This window comes from Amblyomma americanum, chromosome 2 (genome assembly GCF_052857255.1).
Source record: "Amblyomma americanum isolate KBUSLIRL-KWMA chromosome 2, ASM5285725v1, whole genome shotgun sequence".
NCBI lineage: Eukaryota > Metazoa > Arthropoda > Arachnida > Ixodida > Ixodidae > Amblyomma > Amblyomma americanum.
In genome coordinates, this window is record NC_135498.1 from 221,875,762 (window position 1) to 221,898,935 (window position 23,174).

The following is a 23,174-nucleotide window of genomic DNA, read 5'->3' on the forward strand; positions in this document are numbered from 1 at the left end:
TCAGCTAAACAGGTTATCGAACAAGAAAAAGCGTTTATTTCGTTCAGCTAAACACTCCTCAAAATTATCTCATTGGTTAGCGTACAAAAAAGCGGCCAAATCTTAAGTCACATCTTGAAGGTCAGCTAAGTTTCCATTTTTAAACACTACTCTTCCACAGTTACTAAAAACAAATTCAAAGCGATTTTGGAATGTCATTCGAGGCAACACTAATAAGAGTGTCTTATCACTACTCACCAGTTCTGGGGACTCAGTGCCACCTCATCTCTGTTCAAATGTGCGTAACAACACATTTATTATGTCATTTTCATCACCAGTACTCACCACTCCGATGCCAGTTTTGAATGCTACCAATTATCAGATCATGGACCCCATAATATTTGAGTCAGCAGGTATCAAACCTATAATAAATAACTTAAAACCCAAATTATCTTGCCGAGTGGACGAGATAAATATTAAATTTTTGCAAAATACAGTGGAATACAGTTCAATAATACTTGAGTGCATTTTCTCACAATCGTACAACTCTGGCACTATACCTCTTGACTGGAAATCTGGAAAAGTAATCCCCATCCACAAGTCAGGTCCAACACATGAGCCCCTCAACTACAGGCCCATTTCCCTTACATCTGTACCATGTAAAATCATGGAGCACATTATATACACACATCTTATTAACTTTCTTGAAAATAACTTTTTCTCAAGTGCCCAGCATGGATTCCATAAACATTTCTCTTGCAAAACTCAGCTTGTCTCCTTCACTAATGATTTGCATGCCTATCTAGACTGGTTTCTCAATTGACTACATATTTCTTGATTTCTCTAAAGCTTTTGACAAGGTAAACCATGCTGTTAAGTGGAAGGCCACAGAGCCGATGGGACCCCCCCCCCCCCCGCACCTGTTACCAGGAGCGGTCATGCCCGGGGGGGAATCGAGGAATGTACGTCGAGGCGTGACGCCCGCTTAGGGTGAGAGATGCACATTCCACTGGGCTCGCGACAGCCCACGAGGACAATGCCCTTCCCCCCCCCCCCCAGGCACCTGCTACCAGGAGCGATCATGTCCCGCGGAAGACATTCCTTAGCTGTCAATCCGATGCGTGGCAATCGATGGAATGTGCATGCAGCGAGCTGCGTACGCGGAGTCACGCGCCCTGCACGTTCCAGGAGGAGCGGGGTCCACTGGGCTCCGCCCACTTGTACATTGCATGGCTATTGGTTCAGATTGGGCGAGAGCTGGTTTGGTAAAGCTCCGCCCAAGTATCGAAGGGTTTAAAACCCGTGGGAAACAACGATTTTGGACGAGCGCGCCGAGTCTCAAGCTCGGCCGTTTTTAACAGCCTTTTTTTAAACTGCCCTTTTTTAAACTGCCTTTTACTCACCTGCCTTTTTATGTCAGTCCCGTCTTTAATAAATAAGTTTTGTTCTAAGAGCTGGAATTGCTGCCCCAACCGGCAACGTGTCGCCGGACGAAGACCTGAAGTACTCTTCGTACAGCTAACTGCCGTTCCCATCCGAAGGAGGGCAGAGCAAGGAAGTTTAACTGGTGCCGTGACCAGGATCATCTGAGCGGCTTCCTGCAGAGCGGTTGGAGGCAGTACCTTCCGGAAGATTGACGGAGCACAAAATCTTGGGGAGAAGCCCCGGGGACCAAAGTCCAGGCGAGGCCTCGGAGACAAGGCTCCACGTCAGCGCTGAGGGGCCAGTGAGGCGAGACCGACGGAGCGAAGCGCTGCGACTTCTTCGGCGCCTGCGGCTGGCGACTTCTGCGGCACCGGCGGCTGGCGACTTTGAAGGCCGGGAGGACGTGAAGGGGCTGCTGCGAGCTACAGATTCCGGCCACCCTTCTGCGCCTCAGGACGTGACCTGCTGCTGCCACGAAGCAAGTGCCATGACCGACCGCCCGACAACGGAGTGAGTTTCCCCATTTTCACTTTACTTGCCTCGGGAGTGCTTGAGCCGTAGGGTTAGAACTACGCAAGGCACAATGGCTACATTCAGTTGGCAAAGTGAATATGGCTGTGGCTATGAGTATGAGTATGGCGCTCAGCGCGCAGAAATGTCAGAGGCCGAGCGGGCCATGGAAAAGGAGCGAGGCGACTCTATTATCCAAGAGCTGAAGCGCCAGTTAGCGCTAGCCGAAGAGAAGCTACGGCAGGAGAAGAAAAGGATTGCAGAAGAGCAACGCTCGCGGAGAGCGGCGCGTGTATTGCAGGAGCCGGCACAGACACAGCCATGCCCTATCATCGTGAACGACGCTGATCAAACGCTGATCGATGCGGCGATTAGAGAGGATAGCGGCAGCGGCATTCAATCTATGCTTATTGAGAGCAGTCGAGAAAAATCCCGGGTTCCTGCAGATAGTGCAGCGACCACCAGCGTCGAGGAGTCGCACGTTGTGCAGTCAACCTCAATTGTCGGAACAGAAAAGCAGCCGTTTATTCCCGAGGTGGAAGTGAGCTCCACAGACGTGGCCGGCAAAAATTCGACGCATGACACAACTGTGCAGGTCAACTCTGGCGAGGCAGCCGAGCAGGTTGTTGGCGGTGTTAATGGCACTGATGAGCGCAACGGCATGAACTGCTCGGACGGCCCGGTTGCACCGTGTGACCTTTTGTTGCCAGCTGAAGCACCAGCATGCCAGGCAGAGAGCTGCGAAAGCGGCATGTGCGTTCGCGTTCAAACGGCATGCGCAGCATTTACAACGGCGTCGGAGAAGCCCGCACAGCTGGGTAGGCTAGGCTGTTCTGAGCCGGAGAACTCAGATTCGTTCAACGCCGCAATAAGCTTGGCTCTAGATGAGGGGAATCAAAGCAGTGACGACGGGGGATTCACCTCATGCCCTGGAAGAAGTGAAGTTACGCTACCACTGATAGAGGCGAAGCGCGACCCATGCTGCGATCTCCTTGCGGGTCTGGGCGACAGGCAGATCGAGAACATGGAGGTCTCTGATGACGAATTCATTGAGTTGCCCATGCCACGTTCTAAGAGGTTCTCTAGACCCGAGCAATTAAAGCCTTTCGCGGAGGCTTGTGCCCCATATGCGCAGACGGTCGGCCTCTCCTTCGAGGAAGATGAGAGAGTCAACCCCAGAGCAGGACGAATGCGAGAATGGTGCTTTCTGAAGCGCGCAATGTACACTTTCGTGCGAACAGACTTGTTCGATCCTGGGGGATAGGGACAAATGCATAATGGCCATAGCCTTAACCCACTTTGCCACTGCCAGGTTGCGATAGGCGTAAATATTCCTTGTGGCTCGAGCACACGATGGGGCAGTGAGTGAGAGTGGGGGAACGTGACGAGTGACTTTGAAAGTGATCGGACAGTTTCATGCCAGTGGGCAAATTGTGTCCTGTGTGAACTGTTCGCGTTGTGATTATATTTAATCCGTCTCTGACGAAGAGCACCGTGTTATTATGTGTCTTGCCCTCGTCGGGATTGTGTTGTGATGTACATAGAACTTCATGAAAACTGTGGTATGTTTTCTTTAACCCGCATTCATGGCAATGTTGTTGCACGTATGATTTTTCTTATGATTTTACCAAAGGGTCTGATTTGTGCTTGTCGTCCTGTTAACTGAAATGTGTAACTAAAAGTTGTGCTGGCGTCTGCATGCCTGAAGGTATCCTCCCTAGCATGTTTTTTTCTTCTTCCAATTGTTAGTAGGATGTAGAAGTGTATTTTTTTTTTGTGCTGGTACAGCGGCCAGTGGAGGCCCGGACCCTTTTGCTTTCGCGCGTTTTGTATGTTGTAGAAGGCCGCATTCTTGGCGCTATTGTGGGCTTCGGTATGTTGGGTGTACAGCAAGTGTCCCCCCAACATTCTTGGTGGGGAGGTGTTAAGTGGAAGCCCACAGGGCCGATGGGACCCCCCCCCCCCCCCCCGCACCTGTTACCAGGAGCGGTCATGCCCGGGGGGGAATCGAGGAATGTACAGTACTCACGGATTGAAATAGGACATTCGGAGCGCTAGCCTTGCAGTGCCACGCAGGCATGTGGTAAACCACAGGCCGGCTCATTGGCTACTGGAAGGAACAATTCTGCTTTGTAGATGTTCTCCCTCTCGCGCCATACCACAATGTACCACCTTGGTTCCATGAGCGTCTACGGGCGGCGCTCCATGAAGCGACGGCCACGCGCTCCGAATGTCCTATTTCAATCCGTGAGTACTGTACGTCGAGGCGTGACGCCCGCTTAGGGTGAGAGATGCACATTCCACTGGGCTCGCGACAGCCCACGGGGACAATGCCCTCCCCCCCCCCCCCCCGCACCTGCTACCAGGAGCGATCATGTCCCGCGGAAGACATTCCTTAGCTGTCAATCCGATGCGTGGCAATCGATGGAATGTGCATGCAGCGAGCTGCGTACGCGGAGTCACGCGCCCTGCACGTTCCAGGAGGAGCGGGGTCCACTGGGCTCCGCCCACTTGTACATTGCATGGCTATTGGTTCAGATTGGGCGAGAGCTGGTTTGGTAAAGCTCCGCCCAAGTATCGAAGGGTTTAAAACCCGTGGGAAACAACGATTTTGGACGAGCGCGCCGAGTCTCAAGCTCGGCCGTTTTTAACAGCCTTTTTTTAAACTGCCCTTTTTAAACTGCCTTTTACTCACCTGCCTTTTTATGTCAGTCCCGTCTTTAATAAATAAGTTTTGTTCTAAGAGCTGGAATTGCTGCTCCAACCGGCAACGTGTCGCCGGACGAAGACCTGAAGTACTCTTCGTACAGCTAACTGCCGTTCCCATCCGAAGGAGGGCAGAGCAAGGAAGTTTAACTCATGCGCTACTTCTTCATAAACTAAGCGTCTTAAGCATTGACCCTGCAGTAATTGATTGGATTCGCGCTTTTCTCGCGTCCCGCGTTCAGTTTCTAACTACTAATGAAGTTAACTCACCTTCAGCCCCAGTCCACTCCGGCGTTCCGAAAGGGTTGGTTCTGGGTCCTCTCTTATTCTTGATTTACATAAACAACTTGTCTTCTTGCGTTTCTTCCAAAATTTGCCTATTTGCTGATGACTGTGTTCTGCACCGTAAACTTACTGATAATTCCGATGTCCTATTAGTTCAGAATGACCTTAATAACATTAACGAATGGTGCAGTACATGGTGCATGCAATTAAATATTAACAAATGTAAATCAATGAGTTTATCTCGCACTAACTTATCAGATCCCACGTATACGCTTAATAACGTCTTATTAGAGTCTGTGACATCATACCGCTACCTTGGTGTAACCATTACAAACGATCTCTCTTGGAAATCACATGTCAGTTCCATCATCGCCAAAGCCAGTCGTACTCTTGGATACATTCGTCGTAATTTCTCTGTTGCACCATCATCCTTACAATTATTAATGTATACAACCTACATTTGTCCACAACTCGAATACGCATCATCTGTTTGGGATCCCGGCCAAGTAACTCTCATAGAGTCCCTTGAGGCAGTACAAAATCGTTCAGCCCGGTTCATCTTAAATAACTATCAAAGGACAGCCAGTGTTACTAATATGAAAGCATACTTGCATCTTCCGCCCTTATCAACTCGAAGGAAGCTATCTCGCCTCACACTTTTTCATAAAATATACCACTATAACTCAACATTGCGCTCCTTGTGGATTCAACCCCCATCATACATTTCATATCGCCGTAACCACAGTCAAAAGGTCTACATTCCACACTCAAACACGGTTGCCCCTTCTAACTCGTTTCTTCCCGGGACTTGTAATGATTGGAATAACCTATCCGCATCACTAACAAGTATAACTGGAGAAGAAAACTTTAAATCCGCGTTGCAAAGCTTCTTTCTTGCATAGTGTTAAACCATTTTTCATTTGTCTATCTTCATTGTGTACTGTGTTCCTTGTTACATATTTTTTATATTTTTGACACCAATGCTGCCTTAGAAATTATATTTTGTACCTTGCTGTTCTATTTTCTTTTGTTTTATTGTTTTCTTCATGTGCTAACTTTACTTTGTATATGTATCCGCCCCTCCCCTCTGTAACGTACATCTGTACCCTGAGGGTATCTTAAATAAATATAAATACAGAAGTCTCTGTAGATGCTGACATCAGTTGCATATGTGATAAAATGAAGTTTGTGATAACGCACCAGTTATCTTGGCTCTGATGCATTGCAGTAATTCTTCAAAGACAAATTCCAAGTCAGCGTTTTCATTGCAACGATCATTTTTTTGCAGGGTCCTGAAGTTTTCAGTCTCTTCTACAATAAGACACGTTCGGAATTAACATTGCACAGCACAATGGGGGAACGCAATTACCACCAGTAAATAAAAAAAGATAAAAAGAAGATAAAAAGAAGTTTGTGATAACGCACCAGTTATCTTGGCTCTGCATTGCAGTAATTCTTCAAAGACAAATTCCAAGTGAGCGTTTTCATTGATCATTTTTTTACAGGGTCCTGCAGTTTTCAGTCTCTTCTACAATAAGACACGTTCGGAATTAACATTGCACAGCACAATGGGGGAACGCAATTACCACCAGTAAATAAAAAAAGATAAAAAGAAGATAAAAAGAAGTTTGTGATAACGCACCAGTTATCTTGGCTCTGCATTGCAGTAATTCTTCAAAGACAAATTCCAAGTGAGCGTTTTCATTGATCATTTTTTTACAGGGTCCTGCAGTTTTCAGTCTCTTCTACAATAAGACACGTTCGGAATTAACATTGCACAGCACAATGGGGGAACGCAATTACCAGCAGTAAAAATACGATAAACTGCCGACAGTCTCTTAAGCTTATGTGGCCATCTTTGTAATTAGCTTGGCAGATAGTTAAATCTAGCAGACTGTTGAGCACTTTTCTCATTTCGGCCAGCTATGTTATTCAGACCAAGCTACAGACGTGCTAGGAATGCACCCTATGATAAAGGGAAGTCTTTGTAGGCTAGAGGTGTATTACTGGTATATGAGAAGGTTTTCTTCATTACCTCATGCCTGAAAATGCAACCTCATTCCAAGGCTTGCAAACATTGCTGTATATTGAGTCGTCTGACAGGTTTTTGTGAAACAAATACTTTGGCGAAGAGATTAAAATTTATATCCAATGCCAATCAGCATGAATACAGATTAAAGTATACAATTGTAACAACCTGTGCTAGATGCATGAAGCTTTGTTTAACACAGTATAGCCTCATTGCTGATACTAATGCAATTTCAAAGGGCAGTATAACTTGCAAAATACATTTGAATTAAATGTGTCCCTTGTAGAGGAGTATATAATCAGTACTTAGTTTCAATTTCAATTTATTTCCCATGTATACATGGTGAGGGTCGAGGGAAAAAGCCAGACATGCCCCTCGGCCGCTACATTGCAGGCAGCAGGCAACATACATACACAAAAATCATCAGAAAAGACAATGAGGAAATGAAGCGTATACAAAAAATGATAACAAAAAAGCAACAGAAAAATATACTGCACAGAAAAACATGTCATTGATTATTCAAATCAGGTCAACACTTTATGCAACGAAAGAGATAAGGAAGCAGTGAAAGCATGATGAAATCTAAAAAGTAGCACATACATCCTGTATATCTTTGCGGCATGCTCGTGATACATCAACTTTCGCGGCATGAAACTTATTTAAAAGACGGGGCAGTGTGTTTGCTAGGCTATATGTACCACATATTGTGTGGCATGTTGGAATATGCCATGGTTCGCTGTGTCTGCTAGTGTAAACTTGTACATTTAGCGAAAGGCGTGCCGTGTCACGCAAGTAATTCACATTTTGTCTTAGGTCCTTCTTATATCTTTCAGCCAGCCTAACATTATACATTTCAGATACTTTTACGGCCTTGAACTGGCGAAATAAGTTGCATGTGTTTATATCTGAACCGACGTTGAGTATTGCACGTACAGGCTTTTTCTGTAAAACGTAAATCTTATTTTTATTGGTAACTGTAGTTATTCCCCAAACTAGGTGCGCATAGTGTACTTGGGACATAAAGAGCGAATTATACAGAAGTTTAACTTTGCATGGAAGTAAGTAACGATGCCGGTTAATGATACCTGTGACACGAGAAAGCTTACTGATGACAGCGTTAACGTGATTATCCCAGCTTAACTGGCTGTTGAAATATACCCCTAATATTTTAATATTGTCTACAATTTCTATCGTTTCCAGGCCTAGCTTAAGATCGCATGGTAGCATATTGTTATTATTTTTTGGTTTGAATATAATAGCTTTAGTTTTAGTTACATTAATTTGTGCATAATCCCATATTGGACTTCACAAATACTCTGGTTGTGTACTCAGTTTAGGGGGCATATTAAGAATACCAAAACAAATGGCCCAGACTGCAATTTGCATCCCATTGGCTATGGTGAACAATTCCTTGAAGGAAACTGGAGCTTGCCTTTAGTTCAATTTCAAACTGTTGTTACTTATGTGCATTCCTAGGAGGCTGGCTTGAACTACTCACAGTACATATCATTCAGCTTCAAATTTGGTCCAAGGTATTTCATGTGCTCCTCAGTTTAACCATCTCAGTATGCACTCCCTCTAATGAATTCAATGCTTAGTCGTTTCAAAGCACACACTTTTTCTGCGCATACCATTTATTTAATTAATTTAATAATTTACAAATACTGCTGTCTCAGAGGGGAGACACAGCAGGAGTGGGTGCATATATTAGCAAAAACAAATAACATGGATAGCATAGAAATAGATAACATAGAAGTATTAAAAACAGATCAACAGGTCAAATTGTTAGGCAACTGAACAACGAACTGTTCTATTGGCAATGCGCGAAGTGAGCCGTCCAGTCGATCGATTCCAAATTTCAAGTTTCTCACATCTGTTGAAGATGAACTGGGAGTTTCCCCATGTAGCTCAGCAATCTGGCTTTTCTCTGTTTGATGTCGCTGAAGTTTTTAAACCAATGTTTGCAGGTTCAATGCCCCTCTTGTAACAACACATAGTGCTGGTTCTATAGTGGGAAGCATTCTGGGTTGCTTCTTTTACTTCCAGCGAGACAATATATGATCGCCTTGCAGGCATCAGCTGACAGCAGCACATAACCATAGAGTTGTAACATTGACCTAAGCTCACAAAGTAGACTGCATCCATATCCGATTATCAACGTCACACTTTTCTCATTAACTGTTGCATACATGATTGCACTACATCCACGCTCATAATTTTCGTTTCCTTGAGGTGGAGCCTTTATCATCTGGTGGAATCAGTGATTCAGCTGCACACAAGCGGAATGTGTGTAGACCGACAATTAAACCAGTGGTTCCGGGAGCCCAAGCGGATGCTGACTGGCTCTTTTGCTATCCTTTTACTCCAGCCAGTTTTAACTGGCCAGTTGGGGTTGATATGTTTATGTACTTTGCACTCAGAGGAGAGGGTAAAAGAATAAATTAAGCGCATCGGAAGGAACGCTTCTAGCCTACATCTTGTATGGACAAAGGTCTCCGAATGAAACGGCACTTTAAAGCCTCATGTGTAAGAATAATATGGCAGCTTCAGTAAGGCTTCATGGAAACATGGCAACTGGTATTGATACAGAGAAACCTTTTCTCTTCCCTTTTGTGACTAACTACATCCACAGCACAACAAAGCTCTCTCCCGCTCACCTCAAAAACACTCTGTGCTTTGCCAGACATATTCGAGCCATCTCATCCCAAAAAACTTCCTGATCTCATCTGCTAACCCCACTCGTTGCCATCCACTGTTATGTTTGGATTCTTTCACGGTATGACCCTTTTGTAGTATGACACAAAAACTTGGTGAAACTTCTTGAAAAAATTACTTATATTTGCAATATGTCTTAGTGCTGTTATCTACAAGCTTATAAAAGTTAACAGAAGCTATTACTTTCGCCAGTAGTAGCGGAGGTGGAGGCGCATGTAAGTCTTGAAAAGGCCTGCGTGACCGCATTGCAAGTCAGTGTGAAAACATGAGCAGATATAGGACCGTAGGTGGCGAGGAATGACGAGGAGCCATTTTCGTCCATCAGAATGATAATTACGGCGATAAAGCAGGTTATCTCGGATCTCAAAACGGGAAGCTTGACGGCGCAGCGCGCAGGATGGATTAACCGCCGATGGGTCGGAGAGAAAGTCCAAAAGAGCACGAATCCATGGATCCTTGCGCTGTTCAGAAGGCATGTCACTGACGGTGGGAGATTGCTCAGGGGTTCCGATTTCGCAGAGGCTGGCAAGTTCAGCGAGGAGCGAGACAAGGCGTCGGCGTCCTGATGTTTGCGGCCCGACCGGTACATGACTCGGATGTTGTATTCTTGAAGACGCAGCGCCCAGCGCGCCAGGCGGCCGGAAGGATCTTTCAGAGAGGAAAGCCAACAAAGGGCGTGATGATCCGTAACGACGTCGAAAGGACGACCGTACACCTAAGGGCGAAACTTGCCTAAGGCCCACACAATGGCAAGGCACTCTTTTTCAGTCACAGAGTAGTGAGACCCAGCACCTCCACCAAATGTAAGGTGGGGTTTATTCTGAGAAGCTTCCTAACGGGAGCAGGGCCAACAGCGGGTCAGCTAGTCCAGCAGAGAGCGTGTGCCAGGCGATGACCATGCAGCTCGCGCATATGCTTGTCGTCTTCTTTACAATAGCAATTCTTTGCTGGATGCGAGGCACAATGATGTCAAAGGATAGTTCATGTATAACACTAAAAAAAAGGGAGCAGCAGCTTTTTTGAAGCAGGCTAACAAAAGAACTGCACCGCTTTTGAAATTTAATGAAAAATATGTCAAGTAAGCGAGTTTTACAAACAGCCATAATGCATTCAACATTTTGCAATAGAAATTGTAATAAAATACTAATGTTCACTAAGCAATTTCACACAACTGACCTAAAAAACGAGCTTTATATCACAGTAAAAGGTTACAATGTGTTTCGAAAGCACTAATCAAAGTATTTTTTGTTTCAGCAGTGACAACCCTGCGGCTTGTTATCATGAACACCAAATGTAAATAGAGGAGGCTTTTTCAAGTAACACCAACACAACAAAGAAGCTAATACAATGTGAAATGGTCACAAACAGCTGGTATTCTCATAGATGAAATAGATTAAAAATGGTAAGGAAACAATGCTCCATAAATATTGTTCCATTTACTATATAGAGCAGAGACAGTGCTCTGAAAAAGTGATGCAGATGTTTGTGAATTCTTTTGTTGGCTTTCGTTCCAAAGAACACAGAACTCTTCAAGCCAGCAAACTAACACAGGACACATCATTTTGAGGCTGGACACCTAATTGTCCTCTCTCATTCCTGCCACTACCACTGCTTTAATAAACACACAAATATTTTCACAAAAGCAGGTTTTCCTTTGTTGTCATACAAACAATAATTTTTTCAGTGATATTAACGAGTGAACTTACGATTAAGCTCACAAAAATTATCCCGCTCAGGCTTCAAGACTAAAAGAAATTGTGCGACCTTTCACTCCCCAAAATCTCTTCACTGAGGCAGGGTGACAACTAGCGCCAGTAAATAATATTGGGTACAATTGATTTTGAAAGTCGCTCTCCGACAAGGAAGTGATACCACCCACGTATGACAGCGATTTTATTTCCACTGATACAAGTTTATGAGCATAGCAGGCTCACTCTCCGTGACCATAGCAAGTGAGCATACCAGGCTCACTTGAAGCGACTGTTGTGCAAGGGCACAAAAAATGCAATTTTCTGACAAGTTTGTCAAAATAAACAAAACTTGCTAATGTATTTAATGGTGATTAGTTACCAGCACCTTTCATCAGGTATTCAGATAGAATCTTGTGAGCTTGCACAAAAACTCGTAGTCAGCAAAACACATATATGAGGGGCATCACGGACAACTGCTATTATTTGTGTATTGTTGCCTTGTGGTGTTTCAAAATTTCCCTCCTACAGAATGCCTTTTGGCACAAGTCACACTGGAAGGGCTTTTCGCCCTTATGGGATCTCTCATGCCTCACAAGGTCTGAACTAGACCTAAAGGCCATGGGGCACAGCTGGCACTGAAATGGCTTTTCACCTGTGTGGGTACGGATGTGTGCCACCAGGGCACTATTAACTGGAAAGCTGTTACCACAATGGTCACAACGGTAAGGACGCTCGCCTGTGTGAATGCGCTGGTGTGTCACCAGGTGGCAATGCTGTGCAAAGCTGCTACCACAGTGGCCACAATGGTAAGGACGTTCACCAGTGTGAATGCGCTCGTGTCTCTTCAGATGGGGCTTTTGTGCAAAGCTGCTCCCACAGTCGTTACAATGGTAAGGACGCTCGCCCGTGTGAGTGCGCTGGTGAGCCTTGAGAACAGCCATTTGTGTAAAGCTGCTACTACAGCGGTCACAATGGTAAGGACGCTCGCCCGTGTGAGTGCGCTGGTGAGCCTTCAGAACAGCCTTTTGTGCAAATCTGCTACTACAGTGGTCACAACGGTAAAGACGCTCACCCTTGTGAGAGCGCAGGTGAGCCTTCAGATGGGCCTTTTGTGCAAAGCTGCTTCCACAGTCGTTACAATGGAATGGAAGGTCGGTGGTATGGACTCGGAGATGCGCCACTAGCAGGGTTCTACGTTTGAATCCCTTTCTGCAGTGGGTGCATTCGTGCAGCTTATTTCCTGTGGGTTTACCCCCGTGGTTACCCATGCCGGAAGAAGTAGACGCCATGCAGTGGCTCACAGGTTGCCCTTCACTGGTTGAATCTTGCACGGGAGGTGTGCCAAGGCTGCTCTGTGTCACGACTGAACCTGTGTTGAACAAGCAGAGTACTTTAAATAAGATGCCAGAACCAATAATCCACTGTTCACTTGGAGATAGGAAAAAAAGTTGAATACGGAGGGTACACTCATCAAAAGCTGTGGATGTTTATCAAAAGTTTTATTCAACAGATCGGCCCTAAGGAGAACTCAGGCCTGAAACAAGATGTCTCTACAGTCATTTCTGCATGCAGGCAAAAACATTTAAGCTGCAAGAAATGTCATCACTGCCAAAAAATATGGCAGCTTTTGAATTCTTCCAAAGTTTCTGCATTTGATCTTTACATCACTGGCATCATGACAGACACTATTCGAACTTCCACCGAGATGGACTTAATAAATGAACAAGTGGCAGTCAGCTATGCTTAGCCCAATGCACAATGCCATTTTTTTTTATTTGCTCCTCAGACGGTGTCTAAGGAGGCCAAGGCTAAAGTCTAAAAATCTGACGAGGCCTTGGTCAATTTCTTGTACAATTTCTTGCATCAATACACAGAACTCACAGCGGTGACAGTTCGGTGAGTACTTCATATATCACAGAAAGCAACTTTCCAGAATATCAAAGGCACATATCACCGTCATTCACCACAGTTCAGTAAACTGAAGCTTCAGATTCTTTCAAACTGCTCATTCAAAGACACTCTTCAGGAAAGCAAATAAGGAGAAAAAGTACCGATTCTAACCTGGCGAGTTCTGTCCAGAAGGTACACCATGTTTGTGGTCCCTGGAGCTCAAACCTGCACGTGAAGAGCAGATTGCAGCCACTGAGACACAAGATTACACGTACGACTCTTGTGATGTTATGTGCATGACACGGTCAGTATGGAACACAGTCTCGTAGAACAGCTTTTCCAGTTTACCTAAATTCAGTAGGGAGAGCCTGAAAAGAAACGAGTTCCAAAGCAAACATTCTTGACATTTAATTCTGCATGCAGATTACTACTATACTTACATTCATGAAAAACTGACAGTTGCCTACAAATTTGTACACCCAATAGGACCAAGTCAACAGCTATTGCTTTGAAGAATGAACTATAGCCGGATACAACTTAAGTCTGCAGTGAAGCTCCACCCACATTCAGGACCGGCGCACAGAATTCCTCCACGACAAAAATGTAGGCCATTGTTAAAACTTCTGTCACCTAAACAAGAAGCTAACGATGAGAAAAAAGTTTTAAACTCTAGAATTTTGATACCTGGCTTGATTAATAAAGTCAAATATTAAAAAGCTGATTTCGTTCGCTTTTGTGACTGGCTAGCGGAGTAATACACTACGCCGCAGACCGTGGCCCAGTGTTAACTGCTGTTTTTTAAGTTGTATCCTACTAAAGCACAATTTCTAGCTTCATGGGAAGGACAGTACAAGTCTGCCTACACAGGCTTAAGAACTAACGAGTGTCAGTTACGCTTAATGACATGAATTTCTTTATTAAACCATTTACAGCCATTGTACTGCACAAAGGAAAAAAACTTAAGAGCATGGCTACTGGCAAAACGTCCAGGTTACAGCTGTCCATGAATGTTGCCAACATGCCCAACATGATGTTCCGCCTCTATCGTCTCCAAGAGTGCAATTAATCAAGTCAGTAGTACCACATCTAAACTGCACAGTACTGTCTCTTGAGTGAAGTTAGAGCATATTATATTTACTCGTGTAATACCTGCGCCTCCAATTTTGGAACAAGACAAAAAAGAAACTGTCATGACCGAGTTTCACAATGCACTTCTAAATGCTGATAAATGCTGATCAATGCACTGTTCTGAAAAATGTTTAAGGTTACCAGCTTTTCTAACACCATGGATAGAAAAAAGAAGCCCATCTCTGGAAACACACTGATGAGGTGAGGTCATCGTAACAGCGAGAGTGGGAGCCGAGGATGACAATGGTGAATTTTCGTGGCGCAAGGGCAGCTTTTGCCAAAGAGCAGCATGGCATCAGGCACTTTCGTCTACACAAGCTGGTGTCAGACCCAAATTTCCAAGCCTTCCAACCAGCAGAAGCCAGGGATAAAGCTCGAGCATTGTAGCGCTGGTGGGTATCCAGTGGTACTGGGAATCCAACACCGCACTTCCTACATGTGAGGTGCATGCTCAAATGGCTAGGCCACCGCTGTAGAGGGAGTGAATGCAGCGAGGAATTGTGAATAAAAGTGCGACTTGTCATCTTGTGTTCAGTTGCTGCATTACACTGGGCAAAATCGCAGCACTACACTGTTTTTATGGAAATTTTGTTATGCACGAAGGCAGACTCTTGTAAGGGCCCTTGTTGGGCAAATAAAAGAAAAACACTGCGGGTCAGTAAATCTGGTAAATCTGCCGCTACCTTGTCCAACAGATGTGCAGAACAATCAGTATTATGAGAAAACCGAAAAAAGGCTGTCACAGTACACCTTATACAGGCAAATGTGACCTGCTCTTAAAAAGGCCCCAAAATGGAATGGAAGATGTCAAAATGCAGGCTAAATGCACATAGCAAGAAATACTGTTTTGAAAGAGTAGGCAATGCTACGCACATGACAAAATGTGGTCATTCACTTGTGACCAACCACAAGGAATCGTATTGTATTCTCCAGCAAAGCAAAAAAAAAATGCCCATAAAGCAGTGAACTGAACAGCTGCACATACAATAATATATAGAATAAACCACACGATACTGACAGCACAGGTTTTGCAGAGCTATAGTGTTCACAAAGCCCCAACCAGCAGACAAAGCAGCAGTGCGAAGTAGTGGAGTCAAGGCCATACAGCACAAGAATCAAGATAAAGATTGATGTGTCAAATACAAATGCACCAAAAGGCTAATTATTCCAATGCATGCAATTTCCACCTTTGACATTTCTGCTTTGAAAAACAAGGAAAAACATAGTATCAATGAAAAAAATCAATGTGCATGAATAACATACGACACAATGTACACCATAACTGCATTTTGTGCTCCTTCATATGATGTTGCAATAAGTTTTTCACAATGACAATCACCCCCATTCCAGAGATCTTGCTTTGATCTCTGTATAACAGGATGGGTTCTGATTCATCTTACTTTGAATCAAAAATAAAGGCATCAATTTCTGCAATTTGCATTTTTAATTCAGCATAATGTTTTGGAACCAATGATCTGCCTTTATCAAAGGTGAGCTCCAGCTGCTTAGTTTATTCAGTTCTCCAAGTCACAAAGTTACTTTATGAATGGGCATGCAACATCTCAGTGACACCAGTACAGGCTTTCTTCGAAAAGTATGCAATATCTCCTGAATGTTTTAACTGCCCTGAAACGTACACCGGTTTGACCCACTGTATTCTCTGGAATGCCCCAGAGCCATCAAACCTCCTGGCCTCTCTGCCCCTTTTCCAAGGGGTGCCTGCTTGTCTAAGACAGCTGCAAGACCAGCTGGCGCTTGTTCTTAAGGTCCCACTCCCTTCCTGGTGCTTGATTTTGAGTGACCGAATACAGCGATTCTAATACTAATACTGCTAACGTGCACACTGCAAGAGTACAAGGTCGGAGGTTGCATTTGATTGCTGTACGTGGTCATGTGTTCTGAATGGGAATCTCATTCAGAGCCTAATTTGAACTGTTCAACCAATGAATGTACACCAATGGTTTCTGCTGCACGACCCTTGAGCCAAAAAGAATAAAGAACCTGGTGCCCCCTCAGCATCAGTAACACCCATTATTCCCTCCTTCCCTCTCCTTTCCCAAGGCAGTCGTCATTTATGCAGAAAAAATTATGTTCTATACGAAATGAGTCCTCTAAACAAAATTTTTGTTTTGAGAGCAATGCCCACTTTCCTCGTTATTTAGATCCCTGTAATTAAAACAATTACATCAAAACCATTTTCATCTCACTTTGTACATAAACACAATGCACTGAGATCACTGCACATGCAATTTTGCAGGTTATGAGCATCAAGCAATGGAGTCATGGAAGGCTGGCAGGCGTGGTATTGACGGTTTCTTCCTCTGGAATGTTGTACGTTTCGGCTTATCAATAATGGCCTGCAAAACAACGGAGAGCAAAGGAGTGTTACTTCAAAATGAACACAAATGCCACAAGCATCGGCGTTTGTGTAAACGGTAATGTGCAGAGCAGCAGCGAGTATTAACAAAAACGACATCTGACAACACATTGTGTCGTTTTCTTACTTCCCTAGGCATGAAATGTGAAAGGATATGGTCAAAAACAAAGAATTGCAACTGGCATTGTGCATTAAAGTAAGAACATATATTTGAAACTGATGTTTTCTAGCAGCTAAAATGCAATGTCAATAGTGGTATATTTAGCACAGTTGGTCCGGATAGTTCTCCAGGCAAAGGCGGATGGATTCCTGTGAACCGAACCTTGCACATGGATATGTGGCGGCATGGTTCTACATATGTTCGCAGCAGTAGATTGCTTTTGAAACTTCTTTCTCAGGCAGGATGTATAATTGTCTCCGTAATACTGGTCCTCATTCCTGCAAATTCAAGCAGAGCATAGTAGCCTAAGCAGAAGGCTCTAAAGCCAGAAGAGAATTGTTTATATGATTTGCGTGTACAGCTTGTATAACACAGTAGGCACTTGTGTGTTCGAAAAGCACCTGGTTGTGCTTATGGCTTAATGCAAGTACAAAGCCAGATACTACTTTTATTACTGGGGATGTCAATTTACATGCTTTCAATAGTAAGACACCTGTGAAGAAAGGGTTGGAAGCATTTTGAAAGGATAATCCTTGGCAGCTTGTAGTACCAGGACTACATTTGTCTGCGAAATCAAGCAGAGCAAGACATAAAAAGTACGCAAAAAACCCAAACACTAATAGTAGAGGAGCGTACATGTTCTATATATTGTTACGGTGTGGGATGCCACGGGGTGGCCATGGGCCCGCCCAGAGAAATATAGCAGCAGTACGGAGGAGAGCCGGCGAAGCACGACTGGCGGCGGCCAAGCTTTCTTGTTCTATCCCCCTCGTGCTAGAGCCGCGCGCTCGCTCTCCGCCTCTTCTTTTATTCCCGTATCACCTTTCCACCGGGGGGGGGGGGGGGGGGGGGGGGGGCGGAGAAGTCAGGCCGTGCTTTGATGCAGGGTTTCCTGGGCAGGGTAGACATATCGCTTCATGTTTGAAACATGCTCTGGAAAAATGTGGTGCACACCGCATGGTCGATGCTCTGGCAGGTCTTCGAGGCGGTATGTCACGGGGCCGAGTCGGGCAACGACACGGTAAGGGCCGCGGTATCGGGGCAAGAGCTTTGCGGCACGGCCAGTCGCACGGATGGTGCGGCGAACGAGGACCAAGTCACCGGGCCGGAAGGGGGGATGTGGTGGTGCTGCCGCGTTGGCCGCTTGCACACGCGCGTGAGCCGTGAGGAGGTTGCGCTGGGCGTCGAGGCGGGCGGAATGAAGTCGTTGAGCAGACTCAGTTGGTGACGCAGTAGGATGGGGAAGGCACAACTGCGCGTCGAGAGGGATGGAGGGCGTTCTGCCATAGACGACTGAGAACGGCGTCACATGCGTTGTTTCTTGCGCTGCAGTGTTGACTGCAAAAGCTGCAGCAGAAACAAAACGATCCCAGTTTGTGTGGGACGGAGCGACGTAGGATGCGAGTATATCCGTGAGGGTACGGTTAACACGCTCCACGAGGCCATTGCACTGCGGATGATTGACGGATGTAGTGGAATGCGCAATGCCGAAGGAGCGGAGGGCTCGCTCGAATTCATGGGACATAAAGCAGCTCCCACGGTTCGTGACGAGGCGCCGGGGAACACCGTGCCGAAGAACGAGATGCTGTTCCACAAACGCGACGGCATGAGCGGACGACGTGTCTGGAACGGGCAGTGCTTCGACCCACTTGGAGAAGTAGTCGATCGCAACCAGAACATACCGGTTGCCGGCACGCGTCTTCGGAAACGGGCCCAAATGATCCAGTCCAACCAGCTCGAAAGGTGAACTTGGTGGCGAAAAAGCCTGCGGGGGTGGCTTGGTTACACCTGTGGACGGTTTTCTGTACTGGCATGTCTGGCAGGACGCCACGTGTTCCTTGACATCTCTGGACATATTAGGCCACCAAAACCGCTCCGACACTCGTGCGTAGGTCTTGCCGCGACCAAGGTGACCAGCCGTGGGAGCATCGTGTAAGCCGCGCAAGATTTGCGACCGCAGTGTTGCCGGCACAACTGGCAACCAGACGGGTGGTCGACCACGGAGCCGCTTCACATGACACAAGAGGTCGTCCTTCATTCGATAGACCCGGCGTAGTTGGCGGAGGCCTGCGCCGGCGGCGGTGCCAAGGGAGTGGATTATGGCAGCAATGGCGGGATCTTGCGTTTGTGCAGTCCTCAGGTCCGTCAAAGCCGTCACGGAACAAGGGTGGCGAGAAAGGAAATCGGCATCTTGATGGGCAGAGCCGCGCCGATGCACTATTGTGAAATTGTACTCTTGAAGTTGCAGGGACCAGCGTGCAATCTTGGCATTCAAATGTTTGGCGGACTGCAGCCAAGTGAGAGCGCTATTGTCCGTGACTATGGTGAAGTGACGGCCATACAGGTAGGGACGGAACTTCTCGACGGCCCAGACAACGGCGAGGCACTCGAGTTCTGAAGCGTGGCGGCGGCGCTCAACGTCGGAAAGCTGGCGGCTGGCATAAGCTAGGACTTTGTGGTCACCAGACTCGTCTTCTTGCAGGAGGACAGCGCCGAGCCCATCTTGGCTGGCATCCGTGTGGAGGACGATGGGGGCCGATTCGTCGTAATGGGCCAATGTAGGAGGCTCGAGGAGGGCGTGCTTGACGTCAAGAAACGCGAGCTGTTGGGCCTGCGTCCAACTCCACGGTGCATTCTTCTTCAGCAGGGCGGTCAATGGAGCGCTGCGCTTGGCAAAGTCCGGAATGAAACGACGGAAATACGAAGCAAATCCAAGGAAACTTTTGAGCTCCTTGGCGGTGGTGGGAGCTTCGTAAGCTGTAAGCGCCTTTAGCTTTTCAGGGTCGGGACGGATGCCATGCCGGCTCACAACGTGACCCAAGTACGTCACCTCCGCGAAACCGAAGAAACATTTTTTTGGTTTTAAGCGAAGCCCAGCAGAGGTAAGGGCTTCGAGGACGAGTTTGAGGCGTCTCTGGTGTTCTTCAAATGTAGCCGCGTAGACAATTACGTCATCCAGGTAGACCAATGCCATAGTCCACTTCAAATGGCCTAAGACTCGGTCCATGAGACGCTGGAAGGTGGCTGGAGCGTTCGAGAGACCGAAGGGCATACGGTTGAACTGGTAAAGGCCGTCGAGAGTCACGAAAGCCGTCTTTTCCGCATCATCGGGGTGAACAGGCACCTGCCAGTAGGCCGAGAGCAGATCTAGCGTGGAAAAATAACGGGCCCCCTTCAGGCGGTCAAGCGCATCGTCGAGGCGAGGCAGCGGGTACACGTCGCAATTAGTAATAGCATTTAGCTTCCGATAGTCAACGCAGAAGCGGAGTGTTCCATCCTTCTTGCGCACAAGGACGACAGGGGAGGACCAAGGGCTACAAGAAGGGGCAATGATTCCCTGGTCAAGCATGTCGCACACGCGCTGCTGGATGACTCTCCGTTCGGCTGGCGCTACACGGCGAGGTTGGTGATGAACGGGCCCGCGGTTTTCGGTGTTGATCCGGTGTTGAGCCCAGGAAGTGCACCCGAGTTCACCGGCGCTGAGAGCAAGGCAACTGCGATGCTCGAGCAGCAAGGTCTTCAGAGAGGCGAGCTCCGCGCAGGTCAGGCTGGGTCCAAAGTTAAATTCTTCCCATGATAGGATCGCCGGCGCTGGAGGGTGGCGAGGCGGGGCTTCAGGTTGCAGAGACGCCACTGGTGACCCGGGGTCCAAAACTGAGGCTGTACCTAATTGCGTGCCAGGAGTCAGCGCGAGAGGTACGCTGCTGATGTTGAGTATAAATACATGGGCCTCTCCTTTGAGCACAGGCAGAAGGCTTCGAGGGGAGGTCATCTGACGGGCTGGAGCTGAACACCGGATGGGTTCGAACAGCACGTCTGCTGTGACCGGACTGTCAAGCTTGGCATACACCCACGTTGCCGCACCCGGTGGCAGGGTCACGGCGGACGCCACAGTCACGGTAGTGACGTCGAACGGCTTGACTCGACACGGCCACTTCGTCGCGAGGTCACGCAGAGATGCTGAGGCACGCTTGGTCGCCGACACCAGGGACTGCCACAGGGCGACACCGAGGCTGGAAACCCGGCTAAGCCAGCCCGGCCCACAGAGAGTTCGGCTCGCCCGTGGTTTGGTTCTAGTGAAATTAAGGACGACTCCGGCTTGCTGGCACCACCCGCACCCGAGGACCACTGGCCAAATAGGGCTGTCTGCGACAACAAACTCGGTGGAGATGGTATTTCCGAGTGCTGTCAGGTTGACGACGACACGTCCGACTTGCTCCACAGGGGTGCCGTTAAAAGCTAAGAGCCGGGTTTTGGCGGCTGGCAGAAGCAGGTGGGGCGCGTTAGCAACAAACGATTTGTGCAGTACATTGACAGCCGCTCCAGTGTCAACCAAGGCCTTTACGTGCCGGTCAAGCAGGGCGACGTCGACGAGCACGTAAGGAGCATCAGTGGTAATCGGAGCCGACGAAAGGAGGGGACGCGGAGAACAAAGGAGTGTGGGGACGGACTCGGCGGAACGGTGCCCCCGGAGTTCCGCCAAATCGTTTCCCGACGTTGGAGGGCCGGCACAGTCCCTCGCGTAGTGTCCCCGCAGGCCGCAGCGGAAGCAGGTCATGCGGACGTCGTTACGCAGGCGTCGGATAGAGGCCGCAGTTGGGGCTGCGGACCGAGGAGCCTGTACCCGGACGCTGCGCTCGGCAGACGGTGGCGACCCCCGCGTGGCCAGCAAAGTCAATTCCGCCTCGATGGCGAGCGCCATGGCGGCGCGGACGGAATCAGGACGGCCAGAGCGGACCAAGCGCTGCACCTCGGGGAGTCGGATGGCGTCGACAAACGCCTCGGTGCCGACCAGGGCCACGGCGTTCTGAGGCGCTCCCGGCAGCGACTGCAGAGCCAGGCGCTCAATGGCGGCGGCGAGGTCCTGGTACGTCTCCCCGGGCTCTTGACGGCGGGCTCGCAGGCGGTGGTACTGCACACGGGGTTGACCTGAGGCACCATAGTGGTCGGCGAGGAGGCCCGCCAGAACAGTGTAAGAGCCCAGCTGGTCGGGCGGCACGTTCTGCAGCAGCTCGGTGGCGCGGCCCCTCAGTTTTGCAACGAGCATCCATGCCTTCATTTGCTCGTCCCAGCCTCTCGCCGCCGTAATACCGTCCAGCTGGATGCGGTAAGCATCCCACGAGATGGTGCCGTGAAATGTGGGCAATTCCACAACGTCCAACGAACACTGCGGCGAGGACGCACCCGCGCCGAGCACGCCATTGGCGGCCACGACCGCAGGCCCAGCGACGGCAGAGCCGTAAACAGCGGCGGCGGGGACGCCCAAAGGCACCTGACCTGTGCTCGGCTCGGCTGGCACCAGGCGACGGAGTTCGCGCCGGAGAGCTTCCATCTCCCCAGCCTGGGCAGTCAGACGGGCCTCCCATGCGTCCATCCATTGGGTGACTGTATCCAGGAGGCGCTCAACACCGGCGTCCGGCTGCTGCGAAGAGCCGAGCCTCTCCGAGCGCCTAGGTCTAGCGGCGCCAGCCGCCGCGTCGTCGGCGCTATCGGCTGGTGGTGGACTCCTGTCGTCTGGCACGTCGGGTGCTTGATTCTGGGAGCGGGTGAGCGGCATGATCCCACCGCTGCCACCAAAATGTTACGGTGTGGGATGCCACGGGGTGGCCACGGGCCCGCCCAGAGAAATATAGCAGCAGTACGGAGGAGAGCCGGCGAAGCACGACCGGCGGCGGCCAAGCTTTCTCGTTCTATCCCCCTCGTGCTAGAGCCGCGCGCTCGCCGCTCGCGCTGGCTCTCCGCCTCTTCTTTTATTCCCGTATCAATATCTAATAATCATAGACTGGCACAAGTGTTGTGAATTGGGCTTGCTGGTTACCGACTATATTTGAAACAGAGCAAGGATGGGACACAACAAGGAGACACCACGAGTGCTGAGCATCAACTGGTTTTACTCCAAGAAAGTGAGGAGCACACGTGATATAGGTTTATAAATCTAAGAACAACAAAAAATAATTCGAAGAATTGCACAACGCCGCATGACAGAGAGAACGGCACGTATCCAGCTCGGCTGCTAACAAGACCTCAAAGGGGAAGCCACAAAGAGCAATAAAACAAGTGTAAACACGGAGAAACAAAAATGCATAACAGGTCTATAGGACAGCTAAACTCTAATGACAAGGCGTCCATCAGAAACATAATGATGACGTGAGAGGGAACCACAAAAAGAGCAAAACAAGTGTAAACAAGTAAAACAAAAATTCATAACAATGTATAAGGCAGCTAAAACCTAGCGGCAGGGCGCACGTCATAAATCCAATGATCTAGAAACAGACAGAT

The 23,174-nt window shown here is 48.0% G+C and overlaps 2 long non-coding RNA genes across 2 annotated transcripts in view; both read right to left on the minus strand.

The window, feature by feature from the left end:
• Positions 1 to 7,227: 7,227 nt before the first annotated feature.
• Positions 7,228 to 12,511, minus strand: LOC144122186 (uncharacterized). The gene is made up of 2 exons (XR_013312836.1): positions 12,413 to 12,511; positions 7,228 to 10,364 (listed from the first exon to the last, which is right to left on the minus strand). It is a non-coding gene; the product is annotated as an uncharacterized LOC144122186 (long non-coding RNA).
• Positions 12,512 to 12,626: 115 nt separating this feature from the next.
• LOC144122185 (uncharacterized) overlaps positions 12,627 to 23,174 on the minus strand; it is a 33,354-nt gene continuing 22,806 nt past the window's right edge. The window contains exons 4-5 of the long non-coding RNA XR_013312835.1: positions 13,402 to 13,455; positions 12,627 to 12,709 (exon numbers count right to left, since the gene is read on the minus strand). This is a non-coding gene — a long non-coding RNA (uncharacterized LOC144122185). The remainder of the gene's footprint in view (positions 12,710 to 13,401; positions 13,456 to 23,174) is intronic.